Genomic DNA, 16,767 nt, shown 5'->3' on the forward strand with positions numbered 1-16,767 from the left:
TCTCAAGTACTATATTGAAAAGAAGTGGTGATACTGGACATCCTTGTCTTGCTCCTGTTTTTAGAGGGAATTCTCACAGTTTTTCCCCATTTAATATGATGTTGGCAGTGAGCCTTTTGTAGATTGACTTTATGATGTTGATGTATGTTCCTTATATTTCAATTCTATGCAGTGCTTTTAGCATAAATAGATGTTGGATTTTGCCAAATGCTTTTTCAGTGTCTATTGAAATGGTCATGTGGTTTTTGTTTTGGGTTCTGTTTATGTGATGAATTACATGGATTGATTTTTGTATGTTAAGCCAGCCTTGCATCCCTGGGATGAGCCCTACTTGGTCATGGTGTATGATTTTCTTGATGTAGTTTTGAATGTGTGTTGCTAGTATTTTGTTTGGCAGTTTTGCATCCAGGTTCATCAGTGATATAGGCCTGTAGCTTTCTTTCCTTGAGTTTTCTTTATTTGATTTGGTATTAGTGTGATATTGACTTCGTAGAATTTGGAAGACTCTCGTTTCTTTCTATTTCATGAATTAGATTGAGAAGTATCTGGATTAGCTCTTCTGTAAAGGCTTTATAGAATTCACTTGGGAAACCACCTGGAAACAAATAACCCAATTAAAAATGGGCAAGGGAACTAAATAGACACTTCACAAAAGAATAAATTCAAATGGCCAATAAATGCATGAAAAAATGCTCAGCATCATTAGCAATCAGAGAGATGCAAATCAAAACTACCCTGAGATTTCACCTAACTCCAACTAGAATGGCAATCATTCAAAACACAAACAATAATAAAGGCTGGCGAGGATGTGGAGAAGTAGGAACTCTAATACATTGTTGGTGGGACTGCAAATTAGTGCAACTACTTTGGAAAACTATATGGAAGATCCTCAGAAAAATAGGAACCAGCCGGGCACAGTGGCATATGGTTGTAATCCCCGCACTTGGGAAGCAGAGACAGGAGGATTGCACAGGTTCAAAGCCAGCCATGCTGGCTTAAGAGACCCTGTTTCCAAATAAAAATATATTTTTAAAAAATAGGTATGGGAGTGTAGCCCAGAGGTAGAAGGGCTTCCAGGAACCTCAGTACCATAAAAAAAGAAAAGAAAAGAAAAGAAAAGAAAAGAAAAGAAAAGAAAAGAAAAGAAAAGAAAAGTAGGAACGAACTCACTATATGACCTAGCAGTACCATTTCTAGGTATCTACCCAAAAGAAAGGAAACCAACACTGGGTACGCTTATAATCCCCGCGCTTGGGAGGCAGAGGCAGGAGGATCGTGCTGGTTCGGAGCTAGCCTTGCTGGCTTAAGAGACCCTGTTTCCACATAAAAAAGTTAAAAAAGGTCTGGGAGTGTAGCCCATGGGAGTGTATCCCGGAGGTAGAAGGGCTTCCAGGAACCCCAGTACCACCAAAAAAAAAAAAAAAAGAAAGGAAACCAAACTCCAAACTAATGTATGCATATCTATGTTCACAGCTTCGCAATTCACAATTGCCAAACTATGTTACCAGCGAAGATTTCCATTAACAGATGAATGGATTACAAAACTATGGGATATGTACACAATGGAATTTTATTCAGCCATAAAGAAAAACACAATTACATCATTTACAGGGAAATGGATGGAACTGGAGGACATTATGCTAAGTGAGGTTAGTCAGTCACAAAAACTGAGAAATCAAATGCTCTCCCTAATATGCAAAAGCTAGGGAGAAAATGGGTCATAGGAGCAACTCTAGATGAAGAAGGAGATACTTCAGATGAGCAAATAAGGCGACCTGAAGGGATGGGAGAGGGGAAGAGGAAAATTCTCTAATGTTCATGATGTACATTAACAAACATATCAAAGTCAATCACTAAGCCAAACATGAAAAGGAGGGAGGAGGAGGGAATGGGGCAGGAATTTGGTAAGAGTTAATTGGGTGATATATGTATGTATGCCTCTACCATCTTGTACTCCATTAAGATGTATGACTACATGCACCAATAAAAAGTTAAAAAATAAAAATAAATAAATAAATAGAAGCCAGGTGTGGTGATGCATACTTGTAATCCCAGCATTTGGGAGTCTAAGACAGGAGGATAGTGGTTCGTGGAAAGCCTCAGCTACTTAGTAAGGCCCTTTGTAACTCAGTGAGACCCTGTTGCAAAATAAAAAATGGAACTGGGGATATAGCTTGGAAGTAGAATGCCTCTGTGTTCCATCCCCAGTACCACAAAAAATAATAACATAAAAATAAAATAAAAAGACTAAAAAATAGGGCTGGGGACGTAGCTCAGAGGTATAATGCCCCTGGCTTCAATCTCCGGTACCCACTCTCCTGAAGAATTCTCTTAACAGCCTGGAGAGTTAGTCATGACCATGCTCCATGCCCCCTTAAAATATTCTACGGACTCTCTTATCTATAAGAGATCATAGAAAGCAGTATGACAGCCAAGGTCCTTCAAAGAGTACAATGAAAGATAAAGGAATAAAGTTGAATAAATCCATACCTTTGTATTTGCATCTGTTTCTCTTCCAGATCTGTGGTCCTCAAGTATGACTGTGGTTTAAACCATCTCTTCCATTTGCCATCCATGTGGCTTGGGAGAAACGTCTCAGTGTTTCTACATAAGAAAATGGAATTTCAGAAACATTTACTAATATCTCTAAGGTTACCCAGAAAATGGAAGGGATGAGATTGGGACCCACTGTCTAACGCCAGAACTGAGTTCCTATGTATTCCTGAGTCAACTCACTGACATTTATAGCAATCACAATGCAACAGATATTTAATTCCAGCTTATTATTATTTGTCCCTCTCTCAACACAGCCTATGGAGCTAAGCACTTGGTAGTGTATCCAGCACACAATCAACATTCCATGTATCTTGAGTTGTTGACTAAGAAAATTACTTTTCATTTTTCAGATCATAAAACTGAAATGCCAGGAGGCTTAATGGCATGCAAGGAATAGGCACAGAAAAAGGTAGAGCCAGGATTAGAATCCAGATTCTTTGGGGGTTAGTCTAGAGATCTTGCCCTGGCACCCACTAATTGGATATTTCAAATTTATAATTATGGAGAGATATATTTGAGAATAAAAACATGAATATTTAGACTTTCCAACAGATGAAATTTTTAGGGAAAAGATTTCTCTTATTTTTTTTTTTATTGGCAGGATTGGCAAAATAGCTGCTATTTTTAAAGAACCCAGTATTGTAATTTTTAAACAGAATTTTAAAATAAAATCTATGCTTTCCTGTAGATAAGTAAAAGCGGAATTTAGCAAGTAGATTTGCAGGGGTTGGTAGCATAAGGCATTTATAGTAAAAATAAAGGAAATCTATTTTTATCAACTCAATCCTTAGGATAGTAGAATGAAACATATATGTGTATTTATGTATTATCACCTACCCATGTTTCCTCCTTTTTTTTTTTTTCAGTACTGGGGATGGAGCCCAGGGCCATTCTACCTCCGACCTACACCCCCAGCCCTATTTTTATTCTTTATTTTGAAACAGGGCTTCAGTAAGTTGCAGAGGGCCTCATTAAATAGCTGAGACTGGCTGCAAACCTGGGACCTTCCTGTCTCAGCCTACCAAGTGCTGGGATTACAAGTGTGCACCACCATGTCTGGCTTATTTCTTCCCTTTAATGCCCAGGTCACTTGAAAATATGGGGGTAAATCTGGAATTTTACAGTGCATTTCTTAGCCTTTGATATGAACAGGAGAAAGGCACAAGCTAAAAAGCCAAGTGTGGCCTTAGAACAGCAAAATTATTTATTAGTTTCTTCTGCCTATTACTTTTTTCAAAAATTTGTACTCATCTAATGTTGAAAATGAATACAGCTTTAAGCTTTCAAAAAAAGGAGAAAAGAAAGGGGAAATTTTCCCTTCCCAGTGCTTGTAATACCCTATTAAGAGCCTGAGAATAAAATTTTCCCTCCTATCAATATTGTTTTTTTTTCCATTAAGCTAATATTGATTTCCCCTCCCCATTTTGATACTGGAATCCAAATTACCATGGCTCTTTTAGTTTACTTCCTTCTTTGTGTACTAACAAGGAAGCTGTTTGTGGGCTGCCTGCTGCTAGGCAGCCAACAGGGGGTGCTCTCTGCATATTTTGATGAGGGGAAAATATTGGATTCAAAATGATCTTCAGTTTTCTTTTTCTTTTACTTGCAATGCAAAAGTAAAGACAATAGTTACCCTCGCACACAGATTTTGCAAATATGTTCAAAAGTGGGGAAATGCATAGATCATTAAGGGAGGCCTGAAGGAGAACCAGTATTTATACATGAAATAGGGATTTGAGATTCCAGGGGACATAGGTCTCTGAATGATTTGGGTCATCGATCACCAGTTACACCTAAATTTTGTAGGCCATAATGACTAAATTTATTGGGCAATTTATCAATTTCTCACTTTCTGTATGTGGATGCCAAGTGAATGGTCAGAAACTACGTTCTAATTTTGCTCTTCTTGCATTCTCTTAGCACATCTCATAACACTTTAGCTTTGGTTGCTCCATGAGTAAAATGCGGAATGGGATTGTGCGCTCCTGCACCACGTCTGTGAATGAGCTTTTAGGTATTCAAATGGCAAACAAAAATCGTAACATTTTGTTATATGCGATTTTAAGAACAGTCATGTATCATAAGATTAAAGAAAAGCTGAGAAGATGTTAGAATTTGGATTAGCTTCTACCTACTTAGATTCAAATTCTGTTTGAATTGAGAAGAATCCCTAAAAAACAAAAGAACATAGGAAAAAATTCAAATATTGTCTAATCATCATGTTTAAAAGGGCAAGCTTAAACTTGGAAGGACATTCAAAAGAAGCTGCTCAAACACAAGACAAATGCGGACAGGAACAAGTTATTTTGAATCATTTGCCTCTGAAGACAGATGAAAAAGATCGGAGGTAACAAGCTCTCATTAAAATAAAATACAGTATGTGGTCAGCCTTGTAAAATTTATCAGGATATATCATCAAGACATACCAAAAGTGGGAGGTATATATATTGAGATAGTTTAAAATTGTTAATATTGCTTATTGTTCATCAGACTAATAAATAAGGTGTTCTATAGAAAATTTAAAGCCTTTATTTTGATTTACACAGCAAAGAGCTCAGAAAGAGTGACGACTCGTTCATTATTCAACAAATACCACAAGGAAAAACGTGCATCTTAGAAACAGACTTAGTTTTCTCTTTCTGGAGTCTAAACAACTTCCAGCTAAAAGACATATTTTGATTAAGATAATATTTTTCCCTAATCAATATTTTTTACCTCTGGGTTATTACTTCCTTGAAGGCTTCTCTGCCTTTTTTCCCCTTCCTTTCTAAATTAGTCCATGTAGTTTATGAGAAATCATCAGCACTGCCATGTGCTGCCGTTTACATTAAATCTTTCTTTCCCTTAATATTTACTGCTGGGTGGCAGGGCTTGTCTCTAGCCTTTATGGTTTGGCACCAACCCTTGAAATGTGTATTTTATACTTAATTGGAGTGGGGATAGGAGCACAGCAGTAGAATTAACCGCTAATGAAATAAGACTCCTGTTGATCAACAGTCGTTTCTCCCTTGGTTGGCTACAGGCCGAGGACCTCTTGGTTTGACACCATATCCAATGTGGTGTGAGTTCTCTCTGCACGTGTGCCTAGCATCATGCACTGTTACACCTTATGTCCACATGCTGTTCACACACCCTCCAAGACCTAGAGCTGAGGTTCGGTGCTAAGTGTGGCCTCAACTTCCAGTGGAATTGTGGGGGACTTGCATGACCTAACCACAGGCTTCCTACCCATTCTGTTCCTGCAAATAAGTTCCCCTTCAAATACTCTTCTTTATCAAAGGAAGAGGCAAAGTCTCTGAGTATCAGGCAGTCACAGGCGTCTATTGGAGCCCGGGATACCTGTAGTTTTGAGACTACACAGCCTGCCTCCCGCAGCCCCTGCTGTGGCCCCCTGTGTGCCTCTGTGTGGCCCGGTGCCATGCAGTGCTCCCCTCTCTGGGTTGTAGGTATACCTGACTAAATAGCTTGCTGTTGCTCTCAGCTGTCCAGTGTCATATGCAGTGTGTTCAGTCATTCCCATAATCCTAGGGGCCTCCTTAGTACTAGGATTATAGGTATGAGCCACCACATCCAGCTCTGGGGACCACTTTCCCCCATGGGTAGAATATGGGACAATTACAGCAGCATGCACACACACACACACACACACACACACACACACACACACACACACTAACCTCCTGAGAAGGAAGGGGTTAAGTCTGAGCTTCAGTTCCTGGGACAATGCCTTAAAGCTGTAGTTGTATATCCTGGACTCAAGGTGTTTGTACTTTTCAATAAAAAAAGAGGAATTAGGATGAAGAGGATATATGTTTCCAGGATTATAATCAGAAAGTTTAAGATGAATAATAAAGGAAATAGAATACAAAATGTTCTGGCTTATTGTTAACTTAAAAAAAGAAAGTATTCTTTTTGGACTGGAGATTGAACCCAGGAACATTCTATCTCTGATATTTTTTCTTTTCTTTTCTTTTCTTTTGGTACTGGGAATGGGACCCAGGGACATTGTACCTCCGAAATTCACCCCCCAGCCCTATTTTTTAGTCTTTTTTTATTATTGAAACAGGGTCTCACTGAATTGCTAAGTGCCTCACTAAGTAGCTGAGGCTGTCCGCCAACCGAGATCCTTCAGTGTCTGCCTCATGAATTCTGGGATTTACAAGCATGTGCCACCACACCCAGCTCCACAGTTTTGTTGGTTTTTTGTTTGTTTGTTTGTTTGTTTGTTTGTTTGTTTGTTTGTTTGTTTGTTTGGTGGTACTGAGGATGGAACCCTTCTACCTCTGGGCTACACTCCCAGACCCATTTTATATTTTGAACCTGCGTGATCCTCCTATCTCCACCTGCCAAGCACAGGGATTACAAGCAGTCACAGTTTTTTTTTAAATAGGATTTTGCTAAATTGCTGAGGTCTCACTAGATTGATGAGGCTGGCCTCAAACCTTCAATCCTCCTCTCTCAGCCTCCCAAGTACTGGGCCTCCAGTGAGAGCAGCCAGGCACATCTTCTCCACCCCTTCCATTCTCTTTACCTTCACTTTTCTTCTGTGTCTTCATGCTGAAAATATTTTTAATTGTAAAATTCACCATCTTAGCCATTTTAAAGAAGATAATTCATTACCATTAGGTACATTTATACTGCTACTCAGTCTCCAGAACTCTTTTACAAAAAAAGTTGCAAAACAGAAGCTCTGCACGTGTTAGACAACAGCCCATCTTCTTCAACCCTTCTCCCTTGCTGTTGCCTGTGAACAAAATGATACTACTTTGTGTCTCTATGGTTAGACCACTCTAGGCTCTAGGCACCCCACATAAGTGAAATCAGACAGTTTTGTCTTTCTGTCACAAAAAGGGTGAGTACTATTTGTCTTATCTTTTCTTTACAAAAGACCTACTCAGTGGTTTCTGACTACCTTATTTCACTTAGCACTATGTCTTCAAGTTTTATCCTTGCTGTAGAATGTGACAGAATTTCTTTCCTTTTTATGGCTGAATAATATCCCATTGTGTACATACTTATGTTTTGCTTATCCATTCATCTATTGATAGGCACTTGGGTTGCCCCCCATTTAGCTATCGTGAATAATGCTGCTATAAACATATATGGACACATATTTCTTCAAGATCTTACTTTCAGTTCATAGTAACAATTTTATTTCCTCCTGTAGCTTCCACATTTGAGAGAAATATATTATACTTGTATTTCTGAATCTGACTTATTTCACTTAACAGTTCCATCTATTTTTCTGCAAATGAAATATCATTCTTCTTTATGTCTGAATAATACTCCATTGTGTTATATCATTTTCTTTAAAAGAAACTTTAATTGGTGCATTATAACTATACATGATAATGAGACTTAAAGTGACACATCCGTACACTCACACATGATTATCCACCCATCAGTAAGGGACACTTAGACTGATTCCATAACATGGCTTTTATGCTGCACATGGGTAGACATTTATCGTTAAAGAATGCTTACTTTGATTATTTTGGATAAATACTGAGGAGTGGTATAGCTGGATCATATGGTGGTTCTATTCCTAGTCTTTTAAGGAACCTCCATATTAGTTTCTACAGTGGCTATCCCAATTTATGTTCTCACCAGTGTTTAAGAGAGCCTTTCCCGAACTTCCTACCAGCATTTATTGTTATTTATTGTATTCTCTTTTTTTTTTTTTTTTTTTTGCAAGCCTGGGGATGGAAGCCAGGGACATTCAACCTCCAAGCTACATCCCCTGCCCTATTTTTTATTCTTTATTCTTTTGAAACAGGTTCTCACTGAGTTGCAGAGAGACTCACTAAGTAGTAGCTGAAGCTGTCCGCGAACTGCAATCCTCAGGTCTCAGCCTCCCGAATGCTGGGATTCCAAGCGTGTGCCACCGTGTCCGGCTTCACTGTTAGTTGTATTCTTGATGACTGCCATTCTGACTGGAGTGAGATGGAATCTTGAGGTAGATTAAATGATTTGCATTTCCCTGATGGCTAAAACTGATTAACATTTTAAATATATATTTTGGCCATTTATACTTCTTTTGAGAATTTTTTTATTCAGTTCATTTGCCCATTTATTGATTGGGATCTTTTTCTGTTGTTTTATTCTTTCTTTCTTTCTTTCTTTCTTTCTTTCTTTCTTTCTTTCTTTCTTTCTTTCTTTCTTTTTTGGTGGTACTGGGGTTCCTGGAAGCCCTTCTCCCTCCGGGCTACACTCCCAGATCTATTTTTTATATTTTTTTAAATTTGGAAACAGGGTCTCTTAAGCCAGCGCTGCTGGCTTCGAACCTGCGCGATCCTCCTGTCTCTGCCTCCCAAGCGCAGGGATTACAAGCGTGTGCCACCTTGCCCGGCTTCCTGTTGTTTTAAAATTTTATATATTTTGCATATTAATACTCCGTTGGAAGAATAGCTGGGCAAGGTTTTCTCCCATTACATAGACTTTCTCTTCACTCTGTTGTTTCTTTTGTTGTGCAGAAGCTTTTTAATTCAATATTATCCCATGTCTTGACTTTTACAATTACTTCTTGAGCTATAGGAGTTATATTCAGGAAATAGTGGTCTGTGCCTATATGTTGGAGTGTTTCGCCTAAGTTTTCAGAGTTTCTTGTCTTATACTTAGGTCTTAAAATCATTTTGAATTGAATTTTGTATAGGATGAGAGGCAGGAAGATTACAGACCCTCTATAACTTGGTGAGACCTTATTCAAAATAAAAATAAAATACGAAATAGGGATGGGGGTATAGCTCAGAGGTAGAATGCCTCTGGATTCAATCCCCAGTACCAAAAAATAAATAAATAAAAGATTCTAATTATTTGACTGTCCATATCAAATAATATCAGTGATATTGGAAAAGTAATTTTTTCTCATGGGGTGATATTACAGGTATATTTTCTTTTCTATTACCTTCTTCAATACCGGCAGTTCTTTTTACAAAGTGCCATAGCATCAGATTTAATTAGATGCTAAAACATGCTTTTTAGTGATGAAGAGAAAATTAATGACTCTACTTACAAAAATACATGTCTTCTTGAGCACCTGTACTCAAAGCTTTTAGAAAACTCTGTGTATGACAATTTCTGCATTTTATACTGACTGCTTTAGGAATAAAATGTAATATTTCATGTCTTTTGAAGTCACTTTCAAGATCTGTGGAACAATTTTGTATCATCTCAAAATAAAAATAAAAATCTCTTTTGTTCAGAGACTTAAAATGGCATTAAAGCAAGTAGAATCACACACCTGCCAGGCCTCTACCCACTGATTACTTTGTCTCATGACATAAGTGAGATTCTGGCCCAGGAACTGTATTAAAGAGTTGACCTTGGCATCTTCCTGCCTCCCTGCATAGGAATACCCACAAGTATAACAGATGGAGACCAACTAGTGTTATATAGCTCGATTTGTCTACAGTGCCTACTTACCTTGTCTTTACAGAGTATAAGTCCAGTCTTGACTTCTGTGATAGGTGTCTTAAGATGAGTTTTGCAGGGAGTGATGACTGTGGCTCCGGAGGGTGGGTTTCTTTTTCATTTGGGGTTGATTCCTACAGCAAGTGGGAATGTTGAGAGATAGAAGGGACGCTTTGAGGACAGAGATCCTTTTGGAAAACATAGGAAGATTTTTCCCTTCTGTAAGTTTTTTCACCAGAAGAATTATCTTACTGTGGTATTTACAAACTAAAATGCCAAAGGGGCCAGGCAAATATGGATGGTATGACCCAGCCACCATGATAACTGGAGAGGGCTACCTGACCAGAAATGGCAACCACCTAACAGTTCTTGTCTTCTGCTTGATTCTACTTATAAAAATCCATGTCTTCTTGAGCAACTGTACTCAAGGCTTTTAGAAAACTGTTGTGTATGACAATTTCTGCATTTTATACTGACTGTTGTAGGAATAAAATACAATGTCTCATGTCTTTTGAAGTCACTTTCAAGATCCATGGAACAATTTTGTACCATCTCAAAATAAAAATAAAAATCCCTACTACTCAGATCCAGTGTAGACTTGCCATCAGTGCTTTTATAAGCGTGGTGGCGCACGCTTGTAATCCCCGCGCTTGGGAGGCAGAGACAGGAGGATCGCGCAGGTTCGAAGCCAGCTGCGTGCACTGGCTTCGGAGACCCTATTTCCAAATAAAAATGTAAAAATAGGTCTGGGAGTGTAGCCCGGAGGTAGAAGGTCTTCCAGGAACCCCAGTACCACCCCCCCCCCAAAAAAAGACCCTGTTTCCAAATAAAAATATAGAAAAATAGGTGTCTGGGAGTGTAGCCTGGAGGTAGAAGGGTTTCCAGAAACCCCAATACCACCAAAAAAAAAAAAAAAAAAAAAAAGGAAACATCCTGTTACTTAGATGTAAGCAGCTGTGAAGGTTAGTATCCAGTCATTCTCCAGTGTCTGGTCCCTGCTTAATGTCACGTTAGGGTACCTTGTTCTAATAAGAACATATTGGCCTGATTAACTATTTTTGAGAAGCAACGGTATTTTCTTATTAGCATTTTGGTACAGTACTTCATTTTGTGAGAGAGATTGTTATACGTGTACTTAGTCTCCTCAATAAAATGGGGATATTAACATCTACTCCAAATTTTTTTTGGCAAAGCCTCACTCACTCAGTAAAGTACAGACTGGAAGGGTGATGTCTGCTCTGTAACTGGATATGTTGGGTGCCTGACTCACTTGGCTGCTGCCTCCCCAGCATCATTACATTGCCTAATGTTCTTCCTGCACTACGTCTATTCTTCATTCGTGTGTGTGTGTGTGTGTGTGTGTGTGTGTGTGTAGCACTGGGGATTGAACTCAGGGGAATTCTACTTCCAAGCCACACTCCAGCCCTTTTTACTTTTTTTTGTTTTTGAAACATGGTCTCACTAGGTTGCTGAGAGTCTCACTACATTGCTGAGGCTGTCCTCGAACCTGTGATCTTCCTGTCTCAGCCTCCCAACTGCTGGAATTATAGGCATGTGCCACCATGCCCAGCTAATTGTATCCATTCTTATCCTCTGTCTTTCCTCTCACTGTGTCCCAAGTCAGAAATCATCTTCCCACCGTCTTTTTCACTTTAAGTATCCCTTGAGATCCAATTCACTTCTTTCTGCCAAATATCTTTGTGCTTTATTCCACTGCATCCTAGTCTCTGTTCTTTTTTCTTTTTTCACTTGTAGACACAGAGTAGCATCTCTAAAATCTCAATGAAGGAAGGAGGTTTTGATTCTCAATCTGCATTATCAATCAACTCAAGTAATTCCCAGTAACTTCTCTAGTGGTGCTCTGTATCTGAACTTCTTCCCAAATGAACCTACGACTTCTCACAAGTAAGGGTAGAACTGTTGTGCTTCTTCTGAATAGTTGGTGAAATTTAATGTAATATGTTCATAGTAATGAACACTGGGGAAATGTGCTTCACAGAATATTTCAATGTTCATATCTGAGTAAAGATGACCACTTAGAACAGATTATCTTCAGATATTCTTTCAAGATTGATGGTGCCAGTCACGTTTATCTGTGTGTATAGAGAGTAAAGCAGGTTGTCTGTGAATGAGTGTCATTGCTTCTTGACAATCAAGGGTGATATTTATACATCTTGGTGTCAAGACTAAGGGATGCTAAATTTGTGTTCACTTTAGCAGGTCTGTACAGGCCATTTAAGAAATAATGCGAAAAAATTTCTGAAACTGACATAATAGACTCATGCTTATAATATTGGATGGTAACAAAATTTAATTTAGAACTTTCCTAGAGAAAGACATAAATATAAGACACTTGGATTCTTGTCAAGGGAGAGAGGGAGGCTTGGCCATCCACTTTGTGCTCTCTTGTCAATATTGCCTGTACGGTCAAGATAGTAAGACGAAACAGCATAACCTATTAGTGAAACATTTCCCTTACTAATTTTTTTTTTTTTTGCTTAACACCCATGTTTTTCAGTTAACTTTCTTTTTTTTTTTATTGGTGCACTGTATTCATACATTATAGTGGGATACAAACTTTTGTAGACATACATGCACACATCGCCCAGTCAGCCCCCACCCCATCCCCACCCCATTCTCTCCCTATCCCTCCCTCCCATGCTTGGCTTAGTGGTTGACATCTAGTATTATAGCAATTTATCCAAAATTAAAAATGATAATCTCACATAACAGTTTCATTTGTCTGATACCAAGCTTTTGATGACTTAAAGATAACATTTCAATATTTCTTTTTACTTTCTTTCTTAACGGAAATTTTTTTTTCTATTTTTTTTAGGTGAAACGATCATATATTTATATATTTATTTTTCAGAAAAAAAATCTATCCTAATATGGAATATGGACTCTAGATACCCAAAACAATCTTGAAAAAGAACAAAGCTAGAATATATATATTTTCTGATTTCAAACCATATAAAGCTACAATAATTGAAACAGTGTAGTACTATTCTAAAGGCAGATATATAAACCATTGGAGTTAAATACAAGCCTAGAGCTAAATTCTTCCCTATATTGTCAAGTTATTTTTGACAAGGTTTCCATGAACATTTGGTGGTGGAGATAATAATCTTTTAACTAAATATTGTTGAAAATAATAATTACATGGAAAAGAATAAAATTAGACCCTTACCTAATCCCATATACAAATATTAACTCAAAATAGATAAAAGACCTAAATATAAATCTTAAGACTATAAACTTTTAGGAGAAAATCTGGGTCATAAAACCTCACAACATTGAAATTGGCAGTGATTTCTTGGACATGATTTCAATGGCACAGGCAACAAAAGAGTATACAAACTCCCTAAAAAAAATATTGTATATCCAAAGACAATGTAAACAGAGTTAACAGTTACTAATAGAATGGGATAAAATATTTCCAAATGCTATATCTGAAGGTATATTAATATTCCAACTAGAAATCCTAAAAATTAACAACAATAAAGGCAAACAATACCATTTAGAGATAGGTAAAAGACTAACATAAATAATGAATCTCCACAGACAACCAATCTTAGTTGTCTGTTGGATAGAAAATCTTGTTTCTCTGTTTCTGGTGTGTGTTACCTATTTCTTCTTTGTAGTTAATCTCTTTGAGTATTTTCTCTAGTGCTGGTTTTAAAGACAAATTCCTTCAGTTTCTGTTTGTCATGGAAGCTTCTTATTTCTCCATCTAATTTGATAGAAAGTTTTGCTGGGTAGGAAATTTTTGGCTGGAAGTTGTTTTCTTTCAGAGTTTGGAATATGTTACTCCAAGCCCTTCTGGCTCTCATGACTTGGTTTGGAAGTCTGGAGTGATTCTAATTGGTTTGCCTCTGAATGTCACTTGGCCCTTTGTTTTTGTTGCCTTTAAGATTCTCTGCTTGGCTTCCACATTGGTCATTTTGACAATTATGTGGCGTGGGGATCCTCTTCTCCGATCCTGTCTAAAGGGAGTTCTATAAGTTTCCTGGACCTGTGTATCAACCTCTTGCTCTATGTTTGGAAAATTTTCTGCTATTACTTCCTTGAAGAGATTGTTGATCCCTTTGGTTTCACCTTCTTTTCCCTCCTCTATTCCAATTATTCTTAGGTTAGCTCTCTTAAAATGGGCCCATATTTCTTCAATATCAGATTCCTGCTGTCGGATATTTTTTTCTAGATTAGAAACTATGCTTTCATTTTTGGAATGATCATCTTCTAAGAGCGAGATTCTGTTCTCCATGTGGTCTAATCGGTTGTTTGTGCTTTGAATTGAGGCCTTTACTTCATTAATTGCATCCTTGATCTCTTTTTGGCTCTCTCTGAGTTCTTTTCGAAGCACCTCTATTATTTCTACAATTATTTTCCTGATTTGATCTTCTAGAAATCTTTGATTTTCTGTTTTATCAGGTTCTGATGTTGTGGGGTTGTGGGCATTCATTGCTCCAGTATTATTCCTCTTTCCCATGATTTTGGAAGTTTGTGCCTTCTCTGGGTTCTTCCCTTGGGTCACTATGACTTCACTTAAGGTGCTCTGGATTTCGAGTCTTTGGTATCTCAGACCCCACTACTCCTTTACTGGGTTGTATCACAGAGTCTCCGACCCAGAGAGTCGATAGAGGCTGCTTTAGACTGTGGGGGATGCCAGGTTGCACGTTCTCCTATGGTGTGATATCTCTGCCACCGCCACTCCCCCACTGGGTCAAGTCCCAGGGAGTACAGTACTGGATTTCTCCTCTGGGGCCCGCAATTTGACTCACTGTTCTTGAGTACGCAGATGTAGCTGTACTGGATTCGGTGACTTCTCTGCTGCTGCCGCCGGTGGCAATATGGCGCCGCTGCTACGCCCTCGGCCGTGAGGCTGGCGTATTTCTTCTTCGTTTTGAGTTCCACTCTGAATCCCTGCAGCGTGTGCTGAGCTCAGCCACTGGGATCTTTAGATGCTCCCTGCGCCGAGAAATCCCGCCTGGCTATTCCACAGCGGCTCACCTCGGCTTGCTGTAGCCGTCCGGTGAACTCGCCACTGCCGCCGGCAGTATGGCGATGCTGGGACGTCCTTGGGCGTGAGGCCGGTGTATCTCCTCTGTGGCTCTGAGCTCTGTTCTCAGTCTGCTTTCTCTCTGGAGCCTGGTGATTTTTTTGTTTCTCTGGTGATGGTGTTTTCTCGCTATGAAAGGCGCTGATTTTGTGGTAATGGAGATTGGTTGTTAGCGGGGCTCTTAAGCCCCGCTTTTCTCGGTCGCCATCTTTCCGGAAGTCCTCCAGTTAACTTTTTTCTTTTGATTTGTCTCTTTATTTTTTCTAGAGTTTTCCATATCCGTATTGATGCCAGAATTTTGGCTCACATGATCTTTGTATCTCATTACAAAGTCACATGCTAACAATTCTGGTGCCTTCCTTGGTTTTTGGACATTTTATAAACAGTTTTTTGGGCCTGATCATCCCTGCATGCTGACAGAGTATTAATTCAGGCGCACCTCAGCCCGGCTCTGCTGGGATCTTGTCAGACTCACTGCCTTCTCTCTGTGGTGACCATACCCAGGTGTCTCTCTGACACACCAAGGAGAGAAAATAAACAATATGATTCATTTTCCTCTTCATTCTTATCTTCCTAATTGCCTACTTAAATCATGATACACTTAATTAATCATTCAACATCTCCTAAGCATGTGCAAGCTATGTGCAATAACTACAGGAGCAGATGTTGACCTCATCACAGTTGAACTCTGGTTACCAGAGGGTTTTGAACCCATTCAAATCAGTCTAATCGTGCACAGCTACTAGATTCTCTGTGGTAGTTGTTTGTAGCTACAAAACAAAACAAAACAAAAAACAAAAAAGAACAAAGCTTTTACAGTTAGCTAATCCTCCACAACCTGTATTTAGAGAGAGCAAAGTCTCAGAACAAATTCTACCACACACAAACATTTATTAGATAAATATGTTTAGCAAGCAGGCACAATAGACATCACACAGCTCATTCTTTGAGTTCCAGGAAAAATCGAGCTCTCCATTCTTTTATATGATCGGCAAAGCAAACATCTCGAACTAAAGGTTCACTTGAAATAAATATAGCTACAGTCCAAAGATAGACTTTAGTATCTCTGATAATTGGCAACAAACATTTATCATCCTTTAAAGCTGAGACTGAAACCATGCCCCAGGTGCCATCTTGAAAGTTTGTAGGTGCATACAAAGGTAGCGTATATCTAAAGTCATTTATTCAATATATGTACTGCGTGTCCAATGCCATTCATTTATCTAATTTAACCACTTCTAAAATTCTTCACACTAATTAACAAGCCAGAAATTTCACCAATACAAATCTATATCAATACTCAATATGTAAATTAACAACATAATTGTTTAAAGATAAAATTTGCCATAGTCTCTTAGCTGTAGCATTTCCAATTAAATGTTAGCTGATCCTATTATAAGAGTAAATGCCTGACTAGAATAAGTGACAGCCCCTAGGGTGTAGATCAAAATTAACACACACATCCCTTTATATTATGCTGTCTTGGCTAAAGCATTTCAAAGCAAATTGTAGAGCTTTAACACAGGGCTGTAAGATTGTACAGTTTTAATAACATTTCCATTTCTTCCAAATACTATTCAAGTCTCAGAAAAATGAGATTTGTTTTCCTTCTCTGGAATGATCTGGGTTAAACATATACTTTAATGACAACTCTCTTAGAAAGAAGAAAAATGTTTCCTTCCTTCCTTCCTTCCTTCCTTCCTTCCTTCCTTCCTTCCTTCCTTCCATCTTTCCTTTTTTCT

This window comes from Muscardinus avellanarius, assembly GCF_963383645.1.
Source record: "Muscardinus avellanarius genome assembly, chromosome: 9".
NCBI classification, from domain to species: Eukaryota; Metazoa; Chordata; class Mammalia; order Rodentia; family Gliridae; genus Muscardinus; species Muscardinus avellanarius.